Genomic DNA, 14309 nt, shown 5'->3' with positions numbered 1-14309 from the left:
CTCTATCAACATTCATTCAAATTTCTGAATTTTTCTTGGGTTGTGAGCTTATATATAGAATCAATGGAAAATATGTGAATATGTTAAAAACTTTCTTATGGTTTACCATTTCTACACACACACATCTATGACCAATAATAACATCCAGGCATGTACACACACACACACACACACACACACACACTTACAAGGAATTTAAATGAAGTAGATACTTCATAATATTATTATTATTTTGCCTTTATTCAAGTTCCAGTAAGGTAGATAATTGTATTATTACATTTGCATTAGACATTTTTCAATTCTTTTCCTTGAAATGTATTTTCAAATACATTATTGAAATAAATTTATGAACTTTCTACATTAATAATTATCTTTTTTGAGACTTGTATTTTCCCATATTTATTCTAATTTATGGTTTACATTTTATTTTGTTCTATGGTACAGATTAATATGCTCCCCACAAAATCTCATAATCCAGCTAAGAAGATTAATATTTTATATTGGTAAAATTTCAAAAAGCTAGATTGAGCTTCACTCACAAAAGACAAACTGTGATGCAGACATTAGAGGAAATAGGATAATGAAGAGGGAAGTCAGCATAGCTCCAGCCTTCCTGTAGTGCATCAGAAATTTTATTTTTAATATTTATCATACATTTATTGATGGGCAACTATGGCTTAGGAAATATCTGGAACCAGTGATCATATTGTGTTTCTGGTCTTCTTGTCTCACCTAGATGAAAATACAAACCAACTTAACTTAAATTTGTGGTAGTTCCCCATGGTTGCAGGATGACGATTAAGGTAAAATACTGCTGGATCTCTCTCTTTCTAGTGTCATTTTCATAATGTCTGCCTTAGCACATTAAAATGCAGCTATATTCAGTTTGTCTCCTTTTTCTCACACTTGTAGAACTCATTTCCCATCTACAGAAAGTGGCACCGTATCTATTTGCCTGGAACACTCTCATCTTTCACCACCCTAACCCTGTCTTACCACTCCCCTTCATCTCAAACATTATGTGTGCCAAATATTTTTTCTGAATCCCCGAGACCGAGTTATGGATCCTCTAAGCAAGTTTCTATAACACATTCAACTTTGAAAAGAACTTGCTACATTGCATAGTGACTGCTTCTTTAATTTTTGTATGTCTGCTTAATCCTTGATTGCACAATGATAAAAAAAAAGAACTGTGCCAATCTTCTTCAAGATTCATCTCAAGAACTGAGTCTGATATCCAGTTTCAATAAATACTTACAGAATAAATGACCTTTTAAACTGCTATCACCAAATAATTTCTTTCAGATAAGGGTCATCTCTGCTCAAAGTTTCTAAATTAAAAAAGGAAATAGTAATGAATTCCACTTCTATTATGAATGATCTTAATAGAAGACTTTCAGACAATTTCAACTGGAAGATTTTATAAATCTATAGTTTGAATTCTTACGTCACATTAAATATACTATTCGAAATGACTGCCACTTGCTTACTTCTCTGTATATACTAAACATGCTGGAATATTGTGTTGAATGTATATGAAATAGATTTTAACTCTACAGCATAAATCTGTAAGATTTAGATGGTGGAGTATCAATTTAAATTAGAATAAAATAAATAGATCTGTAACTCTGTTCTTATTCTTTTTTGTAATATGTAAAAATTGAAATTCATTGACCTAAGTGCAAAAAGTCAACTATGAAAAAAAAAAGATGTAAGTTTGTAATGTAAATTAGACAGAAAATGTTTAAAGTATGGTTTTCTCCCATTTAACTAAGTGTGGCTTTTGTGTTAGTGATTGAAAACTTAGAGCAAAAGTTAGCCTGTTCAGGATCATTTTTTTGAAACCTCATTAAGAAGAGTCAATTCTAAAATGTGTGTGTTTTTTAAAAGATAAAATTATTTCTCTTTGAGGTCCACATATTCAGGAGGCAAGTGAATTGATGTCAAATTTCCAATGAGCATGTGGATTTTTCCTAATTAACAGGATTCACAAGGAGCAAACAAAACCTAAAAAATTTAAAAAGTCAGATAATGTAGTCTACCATTAATCAACTAATTTCAATACAAGTAGCTGAGTCATTGATTCTTGTTACTTGTTGTATTGGTCTCCAACATTGATGAACTATAGTGAACTGAAATTCTAATTTATAGGATCCACTCTAGAATTCATGACTTTTAGCTCTAATGGAGAAAGCCTACTTGTTCAATTGAAGGATCTATTTTTAGTTTGTGAACTGTATTATTGTTCTTGCTATCACTCTGTAATACACAAATACATAAATCAAGCCAGTGCACAAGTACATTTAGGATAAAAATGTTATATTATTTTTTTTCTTAAAAACACTTATTTTTATTGGTTATTCAAAACATTATGAAACTCTTGACGTATCATATTTCATACATTTGATTCAAGTGGTTTATGAACTCCCATTTTTACCCCAAATACAGATTTCAGAATCACATCAGTTACACATCCACATTTTTACATAATGTCATATTAGTAACTGTTGTATTCTGCTACGTTTCCTATCCTCTACTATCCCCCCCTCACCTCCCCTCCCATCTTCTCTCTCTACCCCATCTGTTGTAATTTAATTCTTTCTCTTGTTTTTTTCCCTTCCCCTTCAAATTCTCTTATATGTAATTTTGTATATCAATGAGGGTCTCCTTCCATTTCCATGCAATTTAACTTTTCTCTCCCTTATTCTCCCACCTCATGTCTCTGTTTAAAGTTGATCTTTTCCTCCTGCTCTTCCTCCCTGCTCTATTCTTAGTTGCTCTCATTATATCAAAGAAGACATTTGGCATTTGTTTTTTTAGGGATTGGCTAGCTTCACTTAGCATAACTGCTCTAATGCCATCCATTTCCCTGCAAATTCCATGATTTTGTCATTTTTTAGTGCTGCGTAATACTCCATTGTGTATAAATGCCACATTTTTTTTTATCCTTTCATCTATTGAAGGGCATCTGGGTTCGTTCCACAGTCTAGCTATTGTGAATTGTGCTGCTATGAACATCAATGTGGCAGTATCCCTGTAGTACACTCTTTTAAGGTCTTCAGGGAATAGTTCTACAAGGGCAATAACTGGGTCAAGTGGTGGTTCCATTCCCAGCTTTCCCAAGAATCTCCATACTGCTTTCCAAATTGGCCGCACCAATTTGCAGTCCCACCAGCAATGTACAAGAGTACCCTTTTCCCCACATCCTCGCCAGCACTTGTTGTTGTTTGCCTTCATAATGGCGGCTAATCTTACTGGAGTGAGATGGTATCTTAGGGTGGTTTTGATTTGCATTTCTCTGACTGCTAGAGATGGTGAGCATTTTTTCATGTACTTGTTGATTGATTGTATGTCGTCCTCTGAGAAGTGTCTGTTCAGGTCTTTGGCCCATTTGTTGATTGGGTTATTTATTATCTTATTGTTTAATTTTTTGAGTTCTTTGTATACTCTGGATATTAGGGCTCTATCTGAAGTGTGAGGAGTAAAAATTTGTTCCCAGGATGTAGGCTCCCTATTTACCTCTCTTATTGTTTCTCTTGCTGAGAAAAAAAACTTTTTAGTTTGAGTAAGTCCCATTTGTTGATTCTAGTTATTAACTCTTATGCTATGGGTGTCCTATTAAGGAATTTGGAGCCCGATCCCACAATATGGAGATCGGGGCCAACTTTTTCTTCTATCAGGCGCAGAGTCTCTGATTTGATATCAAGCTTTTTGATCCATTTTGAGTTAACTTTTGTGCATGGCAAGAGAAAGGGATTCAGTTTCATTTTGTTGCATATGGATTTCCAGTTTTCCCAGCACCATTTGTTGAAGATGCTATCCTTCCTCCATTGCATGCTTTTAGCCCCTTTATCAAATATAAGATAGTTGTAATTTTGTGGTTTGATGTCTATGTCCTTTATTCTGTACCATTGGTCCACCAGCCTGTTTTGGTACCAGTACCATGCTGTTTTTGTTACTATTGCTCTGTAGTACAGTTTGAAATCTGGTATCGCTATACCTCCAAATTCACACTTCCTGCTTAGAATTGCTTTTTCTATTCTGGGTCTTTTGTTTTTCCATATGAATTTCATGATTGCTTTATCTATTTCTACAAGAAATGCCGTTGGGATTTTGATTGGCATTACATTAAACCTATAGAGAACTTTTGGTAATATTGCCATTTTGATGATGTTAGTTCTTCCTATCCATGAACAGGGTATATTTTTCCATCTTCTAAGGTTTTCTTCTATTTCTCTCTTTAGGGTTCTGTAGTTTTCATTGTATAAATCTTTCACCTCTTTTGTTAGGTTGATTCCCAAGTATTTTATTTATTTTGAGGACATTGTGAATGGGGTGGTTGTCCTCATTTCCATTTGAGAAGATTTGTCGCTGATATACAGGAATGCCTTTGATTTATGCGAAAAACACTTATTTTTTAAACATTTTTTTGTAGCTGAAGATGGACACAATGCCTTAATTTCTTTATTTTTATGTAATGCTAAGGATTGAACTCAGTGCCTCACACATGCTAGGCAAGCACTCTGCCACTGAGCTATAGCCCCAGCTCAAGAACACTTATTTTAAAATCATCTTCTAATGACAAAGGTATATAGTCAGGCAGAATAATATTACAACAATGATTTAAAATATGCTTGTTCACTGGAAGCATTTACTGATTTTTAGTACCTGTACCAATTTTCAAACCTCAAAAACTCATAATCTGTAGAATAGTACAAAAAATAATAGTATCTTTCAGGGATTATAGTGAGAATTGAATGAGGTAAGCAGATAAAAATGTATCACAATGATTTGCATATAGTAAACTCCCTGTACATGCTACTTATTAAATATAATTAAGATTAAATGTTAATATGGCGATTATCAGTATTAACATTGTCCCTTTTTGGAGGGGCTGGTAATTGGGGACTGAACTCTGGGTGCTAATCATGAGTTCTAGCATTAAGTTATATCTCTAGGTCAGCAACATTCCTCTTTTGCAACAGTTGACCATTTAGCAATTTAATCCTTATTTTTCTTGAAACTAAGTAATTAATAATACTGCTTATTAAATGAGTGTAAAACACAGCTCAATCCCTCAGAATTCCATGATTTCTTTCATTGCACAAGGGCAAGGTTAATTCAAATGTTAACTCCTTTTATTAAGTTTCATTTATAACTATATCCCCCTACCTTAGCAATAGATGATTTTATTCAATAATCACATAACTCAATTTTCACCTACATCTATTGCGTATTAATTTCATCTTCTGTTACATAATAAATTCATAAACTTCTTGTCACATTTGCTATTTACTAATGAAATATTTCATAGCCATTGTTGTCTCAGGTAGAGGTTGTGATAAGATCCTTCTCTTAGAAGATTTAGCATACTTGGATGCTAAGAAAAAAAAGGAAAAGAATATAGAGAACAGAAAATGAGACTATAAGAGAGAATGGATATATGCAGCTGAAACTTTTAGAATTTTTTGAAAGACAGATTCTCCAACTACTAGAACATAAAACTCATCTGGTTTATTTCTTAAAATAGTAATTACTATTATCTTAGTCTATTTGGGTTACTACAGCACAAAACCAATGACTAGGTGGTTTAAACAACAAATGTTTATTCATTGTGCTTCTGGAGGTTGGATGTTGAAGATCAAGCTGCAGGAAGACTTGGTGTCTGATGAGCTTCCAAGTTTGCATTCTCCTTATATTGTTATGTGATGGAAAACATGAGAGAGTTGGGGATGGAGAGAGTAGGAAAAGAGAGGATGTGAGAGAGACAGTGTGTGTTTTCTTGTACCTTTCCCTAGAAGGTATTCCGGAATACCTTACATTATTAATACCCCTTTCCAGTGTATAAAAACAAGCCTCAAATAAGACTGAAGAGGTGAATATATCCAGGACTGTACAAAATGTAATTCTGGGGAGAACTTATTGATAACCGTGTGGTCCTGGCCAGCAACAAAACCAAGTGTATCCCTGTAATTTGGATCAGAAGGCAGCGTGTAGATATAGGTCAAGGCAAAAGTAACTTCATTCAAGTCAAGATGCACCTGGTTTATCTTAAGCTAATATCAAGGTATCAAGAACATTCCCAGTGGCAGGTCCAGTTGTAAAGCTTCATACACCACTCTAACAGATTTTTCTATTCATAGTATATGCTGGAAAACTAGGCGGGAAAACTGACCAGGATTACTCAGGGGTGATGTTTGGAGATTTAAGATGGTTGAGTTATGTTTAGCTGAATCCAGGTCTCATGGTACAGTCACCATCATGAGGGGTCCATCCTCATGACTTCATCTAAACCTAAAGCACCCCCCCAAGGGCCCCTTCTCCTAACATACCATGGAGTTTGGTACTTTAACATCCGTATTTTGAAGAGACACAAATATTCAGCCCATAGGACTTGATAATTCCTTGGCCATTCTCCCTATTCCAACAAATCAAAATTTTCTAATGAGCATCTGAAATTTTTAAATATATAACCCCTCAGTGCAATTCTCTCTGCTCCAAAGATTCCTCTTCTCACATAATTACTCTTCTGCTAAAATTAGTTACTCCTAGTAGAAAGTTAGTACCATCCTTGCTTATAGATCCTCTGACCCTGTCTCAATTATACTTGTTAATTCACTGACTTCACCAAACCATATGTTCCTTCAAAGCCAGTGTCTTTGTATCACTGTTACAAGACAGTTGTGTTTTATAACAGTGATACAAGTATCTCTGAGTAGTTACACTAAGAATTTGTTGATTGAATGAATAAACTATATTTCCATTGGAGACAAATGACACAGACTTAGTCATTAAATAAGAAGTGAGATACCAAGGCACTGAAGATGGTGCACAACTCCAGAAGTTCTCATCTCTGCTCATGTCAGGAATAAAGGAGCTGGTATAAATTAAAATGAGCTTATTAGAGGAATGTCCTACCTTCTGACTTTATATTTTTAGATGAAACAAAAGTGAACTTTGAAGTGACTAGGTAACACCTGAAGCTTTAATTAAGAAGGCACACTAAGCTGGGAGCATGGGCACATGCCTGTAATCCCAATGGCTCTGGAGGCTGAGGCTGAAGCATTGCAACTTCAAAGTGAGCCTCAGCAACAGTGAGGCACTAACCTTAACTCAGTGAAATCCTATCTCTATATAAAACACAAAATAGGGCCGGGGATGTGGCTCAGTGGTCGAGTGCCTCTGAGTTCAATCCCTGGTACCTCCCCCAAAATAGACGAGTTAGAAAATAAAAGATTTCTGGCCTTAGGGTTTGGAATGAGCCAAAACTTGTGTAGATGTGTTATAAATAGTGAGGTGTTGCAAGAAATCAAACGTGTGCTTGGAAGTGTGTTGGCAAGGTAGTAAAAATATTCTTCTGCAGAAGGGTGTGTCCCCATAGGAATCCTGCTAGCAACCATACTGGGCGGGGCTATCCACAGTTTTTATTCCTTAAAAAGCACTGTTCCTTGCTCCCATGGGAAGAGTTCAGGGCACAGGGTACACGACTAGCTAATTTAAAATTGGGAAGGGCCCAGAAAGGGGCAACAGTTGTTACTGGATTCCTGGTAGGTGATTTAAAATGAGTCCATTCTGACCACCTGGTTCCCTAACTTAAGATGGGTTCATTATACACATGAAATTTAAGACAGTAAACCTTTTCTTTTCTTTTTTTTCTTTCTTCTTTTCTTTTCTTTTTTCTTTCTTCTTTTCTTTTCTTTTTTTCTTTCTGCAGTAAATGTTTAACTTTGATAGAAAATAAAACATAAATCTTACAGAGGTAAATTAGCAACTCTGGGCCATGTTAACAAATCAGGAGAAGAACTGAATTTCCACAGCCAGTTTGGGGTTCCTCTCCTCCTGAACATTCTCCATTTCAAAAATGCGATTCTGCTTATGTAACAATTGGTGCTTTCTTCTGGGTGTGCTCTGTAGAATTAGTTTAAGTTAAGCTACAGATGAAGTAGGAATAAAAAGATTCGGTAATAAATAAGAGGATCGAATTTTAAATGCTAAGTTTGGCAGTGAGAAATTTTGTGGAATACTTCAAAGCATTAAATGTAATTAGCCTTCTAAGAATAGGCACAAATTATTTTTCCTACAAAAATATTGGGTAAGAAAAAGTGTGGGTCAAAAATATGCATTAGAAAAGTAGACAGGAAAGTCCTTGGAGGTCTGTGAAATTTTCCTCAGCTCTGAAATTGTCCTATGTGAGAATTGACTCTTTTCCTTTGTATAAACTGTTAGTTGTTCAGATATATGATGAGTGACATTAGAATAATTCAATATCTTTCCCAGAATTTTTAAAAAATATAGAAAGGAGAGGTCTAAGTTTGAAAAATAGAAAATTTATAAAGAGGAATAGATGAATAAAAGAGTAGGATGTTAAATAGAGCCAATGTATAAATGTATTTTTCATTTCATATAAATGATTGAAGAATCAAAAGTCCTGGGACCTAATGTTAGCTTTCTTTCTAGTAATCCATATGTCCATGTATAAAATTGTTCATCTTTCTGGGGCTGAACACTTAGGATTACCTTTAAAATAAGGGTCCAATAATAGATAACATCACAAACCTTCCTGGCATTAACCTGCTAGTTTGTTTGATAGAAAATAATCTTTATATACTCTATTGTCAGAATTGAGGAAGAGAGAGATTTCATCCAATCAAAATTTTTCAGAATTCAAAATTTAATCAATACCTCAAAATTAATGTACATGGCAGGTATTTAGGAGGAAATCAAATGAACTTCCAGCTAACTAATTTTTATATATTTGTTGTATTTAAGCTTTTAAGGATGTTAGCTAGAGTTTTTAATTATGCAGGAAAAATTGATTTAATTTATGTAGCATAATCTCAAGATAAGTCTAGATAGTTGAAAAAACATTGATCATGTTTATATCTGGATTGTACAATTATAGAAAATTGGTTTAACTTTTAGTATATCTCTGCTAGATTTTTACATTTGTTTTAAAATTTTTAGAAATCTTTTAAAAATAGTTTCTATTATTTAGGGCTCAGAAAATATTTGTTTAAAATGCAGAATATTTTAAGTGTTATTTTGCAGCCACCATTTTTCATTTAGAACAGCTAGGATATGAGGAGGATAGAGGAGGAGATGCTGTATTCCTCCCCACTTTCTTGCTGAGCTCTGAGTTTGAATGAGCCTATTTGTTTTTGCTGCCATGGAACCACCTTAGTTTGTTACTATAAAACATAAATGTGCTGAAAAGATGCTTCAAGTTTATTACAAATTCCCTCAATAGAATACAGGATAAACAAAACTTGAAAGAAAATGTCACAAGGTAAATTTGAAATCTAGTGAAGGATGTACTAACTTCTGATAACTTTAGACTTCAGATAGCAGTTCATCAAAGGCATCGTACAGTCACACAATGTTGTGCAAAGCCCAAGACATGAGGGAGAATGACAAACTGGGAACTGGAAAAGAAGTCTCAGAAATTAGCCCAAACTAGATTGTGATGGAAGCAATGACATTTACTGATATTTGTGCAAGAATTTTCACTGTCATCAATAGTGTTAGTAGTCTGTATTATTCAAAGATAGAAATCAATTTCCCCAAGGTAGATAATGAATTACCTCTAAGCACATTGACATACAGCGGCAATGTTGGTTGATGGGATAAACTGGGGAGGATAAAGAGAACAGGGGAGTGGGAATTCAAACCACTTGACGATTAATTTCTAGGTCCTTTTCACATATTTTTTAATTTCCATACATTTTTTGTCTGTTTTAAAAATTGATGGAAATAAGAATAATTTTCTCATTTAATAGACATGAAAGCTGGACTTCAGCTGATGATGGGAAGAATTGGGATGTGAACATCAATTGAACAACTCGTGAGCTTGACGTTGCAGTTCGCTCTGAGATTGGATTACCCCTTTTCAACATTCCTCAGTTTATAATATTTTGGTTAAATGACATCTTGTATATGTACCAACATAAAACAGATTGAAACTGTTTTAAGTGACCAGGGAGAGGGACTTCCTGTCCTGGAGCTCTACCCCTACTTGTCCATAAATAAAGTAATACCAAGGATCATTGGAGGTTGCTGCAGATACAGTGGGAAAATCATAGTTCTGGGTGACTTTGAAGTTCGTTCCCAGGCATCTTTTATTCTTTAGTGTTGTGATTTCTCTTCAAATTTAATTCACAAAATATGTTTCCCCCATCATGATGTACTAGCACGTAACCTGTTTATGAAATCTCACTGAGCCTCTATTTCCTAAACTTTTTAAAAAAGTATAAAATAGAAATTTCTTAGCAATTTTGTGGCTAGTACAAGAAATGATATCTTACAGCATTAACTAACTTCTCTGGTGTATATTAACAGTAAACATTGAAAATACAGTTGGTGTTTTTTTATATATTCTTTACTTTTACAAGTAAAGAGCAGATTAGAGTTAAGATGAGGGAGACTAGTGAGGGTGGGCTAAATTCTGGATATACATTTCAAAAGACATTAGCTCATTTAAAATTGTGTGAGCAAATACTTACACCACTTAACGAGATAATGGAAGCAATTCAGATCTAGTAAGTGGTAGTGTGAATAAACAGATACAAAGCAAGACCATGGAGATTCTGGAAATGAGATAAAACTGGTAGGGAAAGAAGGACACTGGCGTTCTTTGACAGTGGACGTAGGACTTCATGATGACTGTTACATTCAGAAATAAGTCAATATTATCATGTGCTACTTAAAATTGATAGAAACTCAAAATCCGAAAACTCTAGGAATTCTTTGAAGATGTTGGCAGTGTTTTATGGTCTCAGAAAATGTTCCCTTCACCCCAAGACACTGTGATATACATTCTGCATCAAAATTCTACCTCTTTCTAAGAAATCAAAGAACCCTTTTGAGTCTCATCTTCTGCACCTACAAAATGAAGACGGTAGCAGCCATACTGAGGGATTATTATGCAGATAAAACATATCCAAAGACATGGCACATATTAGCTAGCCAACCAAACAGACATAACTCTAGGCCATGATGTTAACTACTGTTTATGCCATCATGGTGTAACATGCACTTAAAAGTCAACCTATAGGAGTCCCATTTCATTAATTAACTCACTTCAAAATGAATCTAGTCATGGAAACTAAGCAAGGATTCAATGATGGTTATAACATGGTCTGCACTGTCTCTTAAATATAAGACAGGCTTTTTGTTTGCTTATTTTGTGCCAGGGATTGAACCCAGGGCACTTAACCACTGAGTCACAAACCAGCCCTTTTTTGTATTTTCTTTTGAGACAAGTCTCTCTGAGTTTCTAGGGCCCTGCTAAGTTGCTGAGGCTGGCTTTGAACTTGTGATCCTCCTGCCCCAGCCTCCCAAGCCACTGGAATTACAGGTATGCACCAGTATACCCAGCATGATAGTCTTTATATTTTGTTTTATTTTTAAAATTTTAATTGGTTTTATATGAGTAGAATGCATTTACAATTCACTTACACATAATGAGCACAATTTTTCATATCTCTGAAAAGTAGAGTCAAGCCATCCGTGTCTTCATATATGTACTAAGGGTAATGATGTCCATCTCATTCCACCATCATTTCTACCCCCATTCCCGCTCCCTTCCCTGCCCTCCTCTTTGCCCTATCAAGAGTTCATCTAATCGTCCTCACCCCCAATCCCAATATGAATCAGCACTCTTAAATCAGAGAAAACATTCAGCATTTGTTATTTTGGGATTGAATAACTTCACTTAGCAAAATTCCATCTATTTACTGCAAATGCAATGACTTTATTCTCTTTTATTACTGAGTTAATATTCCATTGTGTATCTATACCACATTTTCTTTATCCATTCATCTACTGAAGGGCATCTAGGTTGGTTTCAATGTTTAGATATTGTGAATTGTGCATTTCTGTAATTACTAGAGATGTTGAACATTTTTTCATATATTTGTTGATTGATTGTATATCATCTTCTGAGAAGAATCTGTTCCATTCCTTTGCCCATTTATTGATTGTGTTATTTATTTTTCTGGTGTTAAGATTTTTGAGTGCTTTATATATCCTATAGATTAGTGCCCTATCTGATGTGATTGTGGTAAAAATTTGCTCCCAAGATGTAGGCTCTCTATTCACTTCACTGATTATTTGCTTTGCTGAGAAGAAGCTTTTTAGTTTGAATCCATCCATTTATTGATTCCTGATTTTAATTCTTGAGCTATAGGAGTGTTATTAAGGAAATTGGGACATAATCTGACATGATGGAGATTTGGGCCTAATTTTTCTTCATTTAGGCCCAGTGTCTCTGGTTTAATTCCTTGGTCCTTGATCCACTTTGAGTTGAGTTTTGTGCATGGTGAGAGATAGGGGTCTTTCACCACTGTTGTTAAGTTGATTACCAAGAGTTCATCTAATCGTCCCCCACCCCCAAAAAAATATATATATATATATTTTTAAGGCTACTATAAATGGGATAGTTTTCCTAGTTTCTCTTTCAGAAGATTTGTCACTGATATACAGAAATGTCTTTCATTTATGAGTGTTGATTTTATATCCTGCTAATTTGCTGAATTTATGTACTAGTTTTAGAAGTTTTCTGGTAGAATTTTTTTTTGTGTCTAGGTATAGAATCATATTGTTGGCAAATAGTGCTAATTTGAGTTCTTTTTTTATTTATAACCTTTTAATTTCTTTTGTCTGTCTAATTGCTCTGGCCAGTGTTTGAAGAGCTATGTTTCAAAAACAGTGGTGAAAGAGGAAATCTTTGTCCTGTTCCAGTTATTAGAAGGCGTGTCTTCAATTTTTCTCCTTTTAGAATGATGTGGGCCTGGGGCTTAGCATAGATAGCTTTTCAATGTTGAGATATGTTCCTGTTATCCCTAGTCTTTGTAGTGTTTTGAACATGCAGGTTGCTATATTTTGTCAAATGCTTTTTCTTCATCTATTGAGATGATCACATGATTCTTACCTTTAAGTCTATCGATGTGATGAATTACATTTACTCATTTCTATATGTTGAATCAAACTTGTATCCCTGGAATGAACCCCACTTGATCGTGGTGCACAATCTTTTTGATATGTTTTTGTATTCGATTTGCCATAATTTTTTGATAATTTTTGCATATATGTTCATTAGAGATATTGGTCTGAAGTTTTCTTTCTTTGATGTGTCTGCCTGGTTTTGGAATCAGGGTAATATTGGCCTCATAGAATGAGTTTGGAATTGTTCCCTCTTTTTCTATTTCTTGAAATAATTTCAAAAGTATTGGTATTAGTTTATCTTTAAAGGTCGTATAGAACTTGGCTGTGTATCCATCCAGTCCTGGGACTTTCTTTGTTAGTAGGCTTCTGATGATGTCTTCTATTTCATTGCTTGAAATTTCTCTGTTTAAATTGTGTATATCATCCTGATTCAATTTGGGCAAATCATATTACTCTAGAAATTTCCAATGCCTTCAATATTTCCTATTTTACTGGATAAAAAGTTTTCAAAATAATTTCTAATTATCCTTTGTATTTCTGTAGTGTCTGTTGTGATATTTTCTTTTTCATCATGTATATTAGTAATTTGATTTTTCTCTCTCCTTCCCTACATTAGCATGGCTAAAGGTTTGCCAAATTTATTTATTTTTTTAAAACCAACTTTTTGTTTTTCTCAATTTTTTTCAATTGATTCTTTTGTTTCAATTGCATTGATTTCAGCTCTGATTTTAATTATTTCCTATCATCTACTGCTTTTGGTGTAGATTTGTCCTTCTTCATCTAGGGCTTTGAGATGTAATGTGAAGTCATTTATTTGTTGACTTTTTCTTCTTTTAAAGAATGAACTCCATGTAATGAACTTTCCTCTTAGTATCATCTTCATAGTGTCTCAGAAATTTTGATACATAGTATCAGTGTTCTCATTTACCTCTAAGAATTTTTAATCTCCTGATTGATGTCTTCTGCAACCCATTTTTCATTCAGTAGCATATTATTTAGTCTCCAAATATTGAAGTAATTTTTATTTTTTTATCTTATCATTGATTTCTAATTTCATTCCATTATGATCTAATAGAATTCCGGGTAGTATCTCTACTTTTTTGTATTTGCTTAGAATTGCTTTGTGACTTAATATATGGTATATTTGAGAGAAGGACCCCATGTGCTGCTGAGAAGAAAGTATACTCTCTCATTGAAGGATGAAATATTTTTATATGTCAGTTAAGTCTAAGTTATTGATTATCTTATTGCATTCTATAGTTTCTTTGTTCAGCTTTTGTTTGGTAGATCTCTTCAGTGGTGAAAGGATTGTGTTAAAGTCACCCAAAATTATTGCATTGTCATCAATTTGACTTTTGAACTTGAGA

This window comes from Callospermophilus lateralis, chromosome 9, assembly GCF_048772815.1.
Source record: "Callospermophilus lateralis isolate mCalLat2 chromosome 9, mCalLat2.hap1, whole genome shotgun sequence".
In the NCBI taxonomy this organism is placed as follows: domain Eukaryota; kingdom Metazoa; phylum Chordata; class Mammalia; order Rodentia; family Sciuridae; genus Callospermophilus; species Callospermophilus lateralis.
Note: the sequence above shows the minus strand (reverse complement) of the source record.